The following is a 9,332-nucleotide window of genomic DNA, read 5'->3' on the forward strand; positions in this document are numbered from 1 at the left end:
GCCTCATAAATAGATCTACATTTTCTATCATGTTGCATAGAGTTTATCATGGTTCCTTTAGGAACCCAAATCAATTTGTTTGGACTTATTTTCTTGAATGGACAACAATGTGTCTTGTGTCCAGATTTGCAACAAAAGTTGCACTTGGTTTGGTGTTGAACATGTAAGATGGAGCCTTTTATGAAGGTGGTTGGATTTTGGTGAGGACTTCTCACGAATCCAATTCCACTTCTTTTGGGAACGTGACCCTTGTTTGTAAGGATCATGTTCAATGACTTGCTACCAACCTCGAATTTCTTCAAGGTGTCCTTAAGTAGCAAGTTTTCTTTTTGGAGAGTTTCTAGATCACGGCATTTTATGCATGAACTTAAACTATCATAATGTTCAGCATTTAACTTATCGAAATTACAAATAAGACTATCATGCTCCTTTTTTAGCAATTTATATTTACTACTGATAATCTTACACTCATCAAACAATTCATGGAAAGCATTTAATAATTCATCGAAGGATAAATCTGCATCTATTGAATTTGTTACCTCATCTTCGATGGCTATTAAGGCGTAATGAGCAACTTGCTCGGTATTGGACTCCTCTTCTTCGGATGCGCTTGAGTCATCCCATGTTGCTTGAAGCGCCTTTTTCTTTGATGTTCTCTTTTTGACTTGGGGACAATCACTCTTGTAGTGTCCCGGCTTTTTGCATTCATAGCAGATTACTTGGTCCTTCTTGGGTTCAAGTTTATTTTTTGCATCATTCTTAAACTTGTTTCTTTTAAAGAACTTTTTAAACTTTCTTGTTAGAAGTGCCAAGTCATCATCACAGTCCTCATCACTTGAGTTTTCTCTCAAGTGGCATTCAGAAGTTTTGAGTGTTATATCCTTCCTGTTCTTTGGAAGGATGTCTTCTTGCTCTTCATGAGCTTTACAAGTCATTTCGTAGGTCATTAATGACCCGATTAGTTCTTCAAGAGGAAAATTTCGCAGATCTTTTGCCTCTTGAATAGCAGTGACTTTAGGATCCCAACTCTTAGGAAGGGATCTTAGTATCTTATTAACAAGCTCAAAATCCGAAAAGCTCTTTCCGAGTCCTTTTAGACCGTTGACGACATCCGTGAAATGGGTAAACATGTCGCCAATGGTTTCACTCGGTTTCATCCGAAAAAGTTCGAAAGAATGTAACAGCAAATTGATTTTTGACTCTTTTACTCTACTTGTGCCCTCATGGGTCACTTCAAGTGTGTGCCAAATATCAAATGCAGATTCACAAGTTGAAACACGGTTAAACTCGTTTTTATCAAGTGCACAAAATAAGGCATTCATAGCCTTTGCATTAAGAGCGAAAGCCTTCTTCTCCAAATCATTCCAATCGATCATTGGAAGAGAAGACTTCGAAAATCCGTTTTCGACAAGATTCCACAGTTCAAAATCCATAGAAATAAGAAAGATCCTCATTCGGGTCTTCCAGTAGGTGTAGTCCGTCCCACTGAACATGGGTGGACGCGTAATAGAATGCCCCTCTTGGTTTCCGGCGTATGCCATTTCTCTTTGGGTTTTAATCCGTTAGAGAGTTAACCTTGCTCTGATACCAATTGTTAGGATCGAGAGCACTAAGAGGGGGGGGGTGAATTAGTGCAGCGGAAATCTTTCAGCGATTAAAAACGAAAGCTGCGTTCGTTCGATAAAAACTATTTTGATGCAAAAGCCAATTCTAAGATTACTTATGATTAAGTGCAGTTTATGTCTAAACACAGTTTGCGTCTAAGTGCAATTTATGCAGTTTGCAGTTTGCGTCTAAGTGCAGATTGCGTCTAAGCGCAGTTTGCATCTAAGCGCAGTTTGCGTCTAAGCTCAGATTGCGTTTAAGCACAGTTTGCGTCTAAGCGCAGTTTACGTCTAAACGCAGATTTACGTCTAAACGTAGTTTTACGTCTAAACGCAGATTTACGTCTAAACGCAGTTTTACGTCTAGACGCAGTTTTACGTCTAAACGCAGATTTACGTCTAAACGCAGATTTACGTCTAAACGTAGATTTACGTCTAAACGCAGATTTACGTCTTAAACGCATATTTACGTCTGAACTTTGAAACTCGTTTGTATACTCGCAGAAGGCAGTATGCAATTGAAATCAAGATGTAAACGTAAACAGAAATCTGATGATTGTGCGAGGAAAGCCGATTTACGTCTAAATGCAGTTTTACGTCTAAATGTTGAAACTCATTGGTAAAATTGCAGAAGACAGTTTGCAGTTATAAATAGAGTCAAAACTGCAAAGAAACTCGTTCGTAAAAGCGCAGAAGACAGTTCGCAGTTATAAACAGATTCAAGACGTAAATGTAAGCTGCAATGTAAAGATCGTACGAAAACACCTTTTGACGTATGAATGTAGATTCGGAAAGATTAGAACTTAGAAACTTGTTCGTAAAAGCACAGAGAGCAGTAGCTATGTAGGAGGTTTGCAGTAATGATAAAGTGCTCGAAATAAACGCAAACCAGAGATTTAGAGTGGTTCGGTCAGTCTTGACCTACTCCACTTTTGGCTTCCTCCACCGGCGAGGTCACCGACGTCAACTAGGGGCCTTCCTTCAATAGGCGAAGGCCAACTGCCCTTTTACAGTTTCTCTCCTTTTGACAGGCTCAGGAGACAACCTTTACAGATCCTTTCTCTCCTCTCTTTACAACTCAAAACTTGAAGAACAGAGAAGAGGAGAACTTTAGGACTTTACACAAATTTGAGCTCTTAGAGTCACTGAAAAGATCAAGAATTCGGTGTGGATCTGTATCTCTTCAGTGCTGAATGGGTGGGGTATTTATAGGCCCCAACCCAATTCAAATTTGGAGCTCAAAACGATCAAATCCCGGAATTCCGGGATCAGGCGGTTGCACCTCTTGACTGGAGAGGTTGCACCGCCTGGCAGAGCTCGAAGACCGAGCTCAGGCGGTGCCACCTCTTGACTGAGGCAGTTGCACCTCTCTGCCAGAGCTCGAAGACCGAGCTCAGGCGGTGCCACCTCTCTGTCAGGGAGGTTGAACCGCCCAGTCTTGCTCGAAGACTGAGCTCAGGCGGTGCCACCTCCTGGCTGGGGAGGTTGCACCGCCCAGTCTCGCTGGGAGGCTTAGCCCAGGCGGTGCCACCTCCTGGCCTAGGCGGTTGCACCTCCTGGTGCAATCAGGGTCCGAATGATTAGCTCCATTCGGCCCAATTTCAGTCTTTCAGGGGCCCAATTGCCCCAAGATTAAGCTAATGGGATCACCTCCCATTTTCCAACTTAATCAACGTGCTAACTACGATTAAATCTGAGACAATTTCTGCAGCTTTGCTTCGGTGCGTCAATCGCTCCTTCCGGCGAGTTTCCGGCGAACTTCCGTCGATCATCCGATGAACCCTCGGTGATGCTCCTGCGGACTTCCGGCAAACTCCTGGACTTTGCGACGATCCACTTGGCAAGTTCCGACGAGCTTCGCTTGGCAAGCTTCTGGACTTCTCGGATCTGTTCTCGCAGAACCTCCGATGACCGTTCGAACTTCCGTCGAACTCTCGAACTCCCAACGTGATCATGAACTTGACTCCGGCGCAACTCCTACTGCTTGTCTAACTTTCATCGTAGTTAATCCTGCACACTTATCTCAACACATAGATTAGACAACAAATGACAATTGACTTCATCATCAAAATCCGAGATTCAACAAGTGTTTCAAATCTACGGACCAAAGACACATTGGGATGACGAAATCATGTCTGATAATACGGTATCATCAAACATCCAGCATTCCATGAGCGGATTAATCAGTGAACTCATTCTCTAATGAGCACCTGCGCAGTATCCCTAGTGTCCCCACATGAGCAGCTATGAGACCAACCGCCTCTATTATATGGACGGGTGTATAGCACATCAGTCTATCCGATCATCTCGATGTCTCTCTCGAGTGACTATGATCAGGATTATTTAGAGTCTGTGTTTAAAGACGAATTGGTCTCATTATCGTAATCTCATGATCCGATTCTTATTGTATAGATCCATAAACATCACAATACATGCAATAGACAATATAGAGTGAGAAAAATACCAAATAAATAGTAAGAAAAAAAAGTGTGTATCATGTCACATGTGTCATCACTCACGTAATTGGCTTGCAGGGCACCTATGACTAGCAAGGACTCCCTAGTCGTATAGCTTACATATTATCTTCTCCCCTTTATTGACTTAAGCATCGGAGGGGTTGTGCTAGGCAACCCCCGACACCGGCTTATCATGCAAGATAGCCAATGGTTAGTAGGTGACCCCATTATTAGGGTGTAGTCATATAATCATGAGATAACCCTTCGCCCGAGGACATCCCGATGCCCTAGCCCTAGGGAGGAACCTCGCAACAAGGAAGATCTTAGACTGCCTACCTCGTCATTCCGAATCGGGTCAGTGACAATAGAATGACTTCTAACTGGATCACTTATGCGGCCTCACATCACCAAGTCTCCTACATCAGTAAGGAAGAGGCACTTGTGTGAGCCTGCACCTTCGGTAGTGGACCAACTGTGTCGACTCATTTGTCGATGGTGTTAGGATCGAGAGCACTAAGAGGGGGGGGGGGGGGTGAATTAGTGCAGCGGAAATTTTACAGCGATTAAAACTGAAAGCTGCGTTCGTTCGATAGAAACTATTATGATGCAAAAGCTGATTCACAGTTTGTATCTAAGTGCAGTTTACGTCTAAGCGCAGATTGCGTCTAAGCGCAGTTTGCGTCTAAACACAGTTTGCGTCTAAGCGCAGTTTGCGTCTAAGCGCAGTTTGCGTCTAAACACAGTTTGCGTATATGCGCAGTTTTGCGTCTAAGCGCAGTTTGCGTCTAAACGCAGATTTACGTCTAAACTCAGATTTACGTCTAAACGCAGTTTTACGTCTAAACGCAGATTTACGTCTAAACGCAGTTTTACGTCTAAACGCAGATTTACGTCTAAACTCAGATTTACGTCTAAACGCAGTTTTACGTCTAAACACAGATTTACGTCTAAACGCAGTTTTACGTCTAAACGTAGATTTACGTCTAAACTCAGTTTGCGTCTAAATGAAATCAAGACGTAAACGTAAACTGCACAGAACCTTGTTCGTAAAAGCACAGAAGACAGTTTGCAGTTGTAAATGAAATCAAGACGTAAACGTAAACTGCACAGAACCTTGTCCGTAAAAAAAAGCGCAGAAGACAGTTTGCAGTTGTAAGTGAAATCAAGACGTAAACGTAAACTGCACAGAATTCATTCGTAAAAGCGCAGAGAGCAGTTTGCAGTTTGTAAATGGAATTAAGACATGAACGTAAACTGCACAGAACTCATTCATAAAAGCGCAGAGAGCAGTAGCTATGTAGGAGGTTTGCAGTAATGATAAAGTGCTCAAAATAAACGCAAACCAGAGATTTAGAGTGGTTCGGTCAGTCTTGACCTACTCCACTTTTGGCTTCCTCCACCGATGAGGTTACCGACGTCAACTAGAGGCCTTCCTTCAATAGGCGAAGGCCAACTACCCTCTTACAGATTCACTCCTTTTGACGGGCTTAGGAGACAACCCTTACAGATGTTTTCTCTCCTCTCTTTACAACTCAAACTTGAAGAACAGAAGGAGGAGGAAAACTAGCAGTTTTGAGCTCTAAGAACCACTGAAAAGATCAAGATTTCGGGTAAGTTCTTGCTGTCTCAGTGCTGAATGGGTGGGGTATTTATAGGCCCCAACCCAATTCAAATTTGGAGCTCAAAACGATCAAATCCCGGAATTCCGGGATCAGGCGGTTGCACCTCTTGACTGGAGAGGTTGCACCGCCTGGCAGAGCTCGAAGACCGAGCTCAGGCGGTGCCACCTCTCTGCCAGGGAGGTTGCACCGCCCAGTCTTGCTCGAAGACTGAGCTCAGGCGGTGCCACCTCTCTGTCAGGGAGGTTGCACCGCCCAGTCTAGCTCGAAGACTGAGCTCAGGCGGTGCCACCTCCCGGCTGGGGAGGTTGCACCGCCCAGTCTCGCTGGAAGGCCTAGCCCAGGCGGTGCCACCTCCTGGCCTGGGCGGTTGCACCTCCTGGTGCAATCAGGGTCCGAATGGTTCATTCCATTCGGCCCAATTTCAGTCTTTCAGGGGCCCAATTGCCCCAAGATTAAGCCAATGGGATCACCTCCCATTTTCCAACTTAATCAACGTGCTAACTACGATTAAATCTAAGACAATTTCTGCAGCTTTGCTTCGGTGCGTCAATCGCTCCTTCCGGCGAGTTTCCGGCGAACTTCCGTCGATCATCCGATGAACCCTCGGTGATGCTCCTGCGGACTTCCGGCAAACTCCTGGACTTTGCGACGATCCACTTGGCAAGTTCCGACGAGCTTCGCTTGGCAAGCTTCTGGACTTCTCGGATCTGTTCTCGCAGAACCTCCGACGACCGTCCGAACTTCCGTCGAACTCTCGAACTCCCAACGTGATCATGAACTTGACTCCGGCGCAACTCCTGCTGCTTGTCTATCTTTCATCGTAGTTAATCCTGCACACTTAAAACAAACACTTCGATAGAGACAATTAATACTAAGCATTAATCACGTTGTCCGGCATGTCATTGGTCCCTCGACGCTTCGTCCGATTCTTCGGCGCATCGGCCTTTCCTGCAACCTATTGCCCAATCGGCCAGTTGACTCCGCAACTTCGATATCCTTGGCACAATACCCGCTCTTCTTGGCCTGATGCCCGAGTCCACGACCTGAAGCCTTCTGTCGATACGTCGACCGATCCACCGGCCCGACGTCCAATCTTCTGACATGTTCCTCCGGCACAACATGATGTTCCTGCTTTAATTGTCTCATCCTGATCGAAGCACCCTGCGTCACTCAAAACGCAGATTAAATCATAAACATATATCAAGGAGTTTCATCATCAAAATACGAGATTCAACAGATGGTACTCTTAACACCATTATCTCTTAAGTATTCTTGTGAGCTAGTTGTAGGCGGTAATGAAGTTTTTTATGTTATTTGTAATTATCATTCTTATAAACATTAGAATGAGCCTATTAAATCCTTTATAAGTATTTATTTCATTAATTTATTTTATAGTGTTTTCATCAATTAAGTCTACGGGCCATTCAATAAGTAATATTAGGTTAAGATCTAATGAACTTAGTGCGAACTGTATATACCTTAAAATTCTGAATAATTTGAACCTGAAAGTACAAAGACACTAAAAGCATGTGTATATGAAAGGAAGTATCATTGAAAAATATAAAATAATATTAATACTTTGAGTTTATAAAATATGATGAACTATTGATATCATCCATATTTTATCTTTAGTGAAATATTGATATATCTAGTGTTCATTAAAAATTATTTATGGATGACTAATATCACCCTTATGGAGTAATATTGCTATATTTGGATATAAATCCTAAGTTGTAATGATATGCAAAACAATATTTTTCTATAACATCATATAATTATTTGAAGTATATTCTCTTTTAGAATTATCTAAATTTTTTAACTATGTATGTCGTTATAAATATTATTTTTAATATTATTTAGGACTAATTCTTTGATGTAATTTTATAAGTTCATTTGTCTATGCCACTTTGATATCTACAAGACTAATACAATAATATAAAATATAATTTAAAATATCCTATAAATGATAAAATATTAATTATAATTCATATCCCATCTTAGGCCACTTTTATAGTTACAAATAATATTCACCAAATATCCTTTAATCTAATATATATATAATTTAATAATAATAAATAATAATCATAATAATTATTAAATGTTTATTAGGATAAAAGAAGAAACTCATATGATAATTGTAATCATGATAAATATAAATCATAATTTTATGTGAAAAGTAAATATTATTTTATAATTTTTAACATATGCATGTGAATAATAAATATCCAAAATAATAATTAAAATTTACTTATCATAAGTAAAAAATTTTATCAATACATCATATGAGAAAATCATAAAAATAAATCATATTCTAATCTAGACCAATCAATCATATTTAATTGGGCAAGCCTAGAATTGGCTAAACATCAACTCAATTAGGTCAATCAAAATTAAAGTTGACCAAAATCAAAACTTAATTAAAATTTAACTTTTTCAAATTCAGTCAAAATGAGATTGATTGAATCTAAATCTAGTCAAGCAATCAAAATATATTTAGAATTAAGTCTAATCAAAATATTTGATCAAAGCGTGTCAAATTAGTCAATTTCAGAGTTGAGAACATAAGTCAAAAATATTTAATTTTTAAATGGTAAAACTATAGTTTTACTATGATACAGTGTAAATATCTAATTTTAAAGGGTAGAACTGTTAAAGAAATTCATAAGGGTAAAACTATAATTTTAATAGATGAAACCCTAAATTTTTTGCTTCTCAATTACCACTGCACAAGGCATGGAGCTGTTGAGATGCATGGCCATTCTTACACAGCTAACTGGCAACCCCACTAATCACCATGGTGTTCAACCATGCAGTTATGCTCACATGTTGATCAGCGACCTCCATGGTCGTCATGGTGTGCGATTGCTTTTATGTGTTTGTTGTACTTCAACTAGGAGCTATGACCTTTGCTGTCTAATCGACATCGGTTGTGACCAACAAATATCGTCATAGTTGCATTGCTGTAGCCATCGGTCAAAGGCAATGATGCTGCGTCGGTTTGAGGTAATGGCATTGTTGTAGTCGTCACAAGAAGTGACACTACTATATGCACAACAACCAACAACCTAGGCAGGCAACCATAACGATACTTGGGCTATTGCACATAGGCAATGGTGCATGCAATCATCATCGGTTGTCACACCTCTCGCTACAAAATCATTGCCCTCAACAATACTATCATCGATAGCTTGATGATAGTTCATCGGTCAAATTTGATGAACCTTGCATTACTTATAATCAAGCAACAACTTGGGCGAGATAGGAAAGCAAATCAACAACACTGACAGATCGTTCAAGCATCATATAATCAAAATTGAATAATACATTTTTGCCAGCGAATAATATTAACAAATAGATCTAAACATAAAACAAACTTGATATACTTTTTTATCTAAATTATTTGATTTCAAAACAATTGGCTTTAATACCAATTGTAGGCATATAGAAATTATAATTATGTTATTGTTATGTGAAAAAATTTAATGTCAGAATAAAAATCAAATAATGATATATCAAGATTAGAATTATGTAACTTTCGAAATCATTAAGGAAATCTTTATTTGATTATAAATGTATTATCGTCATATTTGAAAGCTGCAATAATATCGATCTGTAAGGAAAACTAAACTCGTATTCTCCTCTATTCGTAT

This window comes from Musa acuminata, chromosome BXJ3-6 (assembly GCF_036884655.1).
Source record: "Musa acuminata AAA Group cultivar baxijiao chromosome BXJ3-6, Cavendish_Baxijiao_AAA, whole genome shotgun sequence".
Lineage (NCBI taxonomy): Eukaryota > Viridiplantae > Streptophyta > Magnoliopsida > Zingiberales > Musaceae > Musa > Musa acuminata.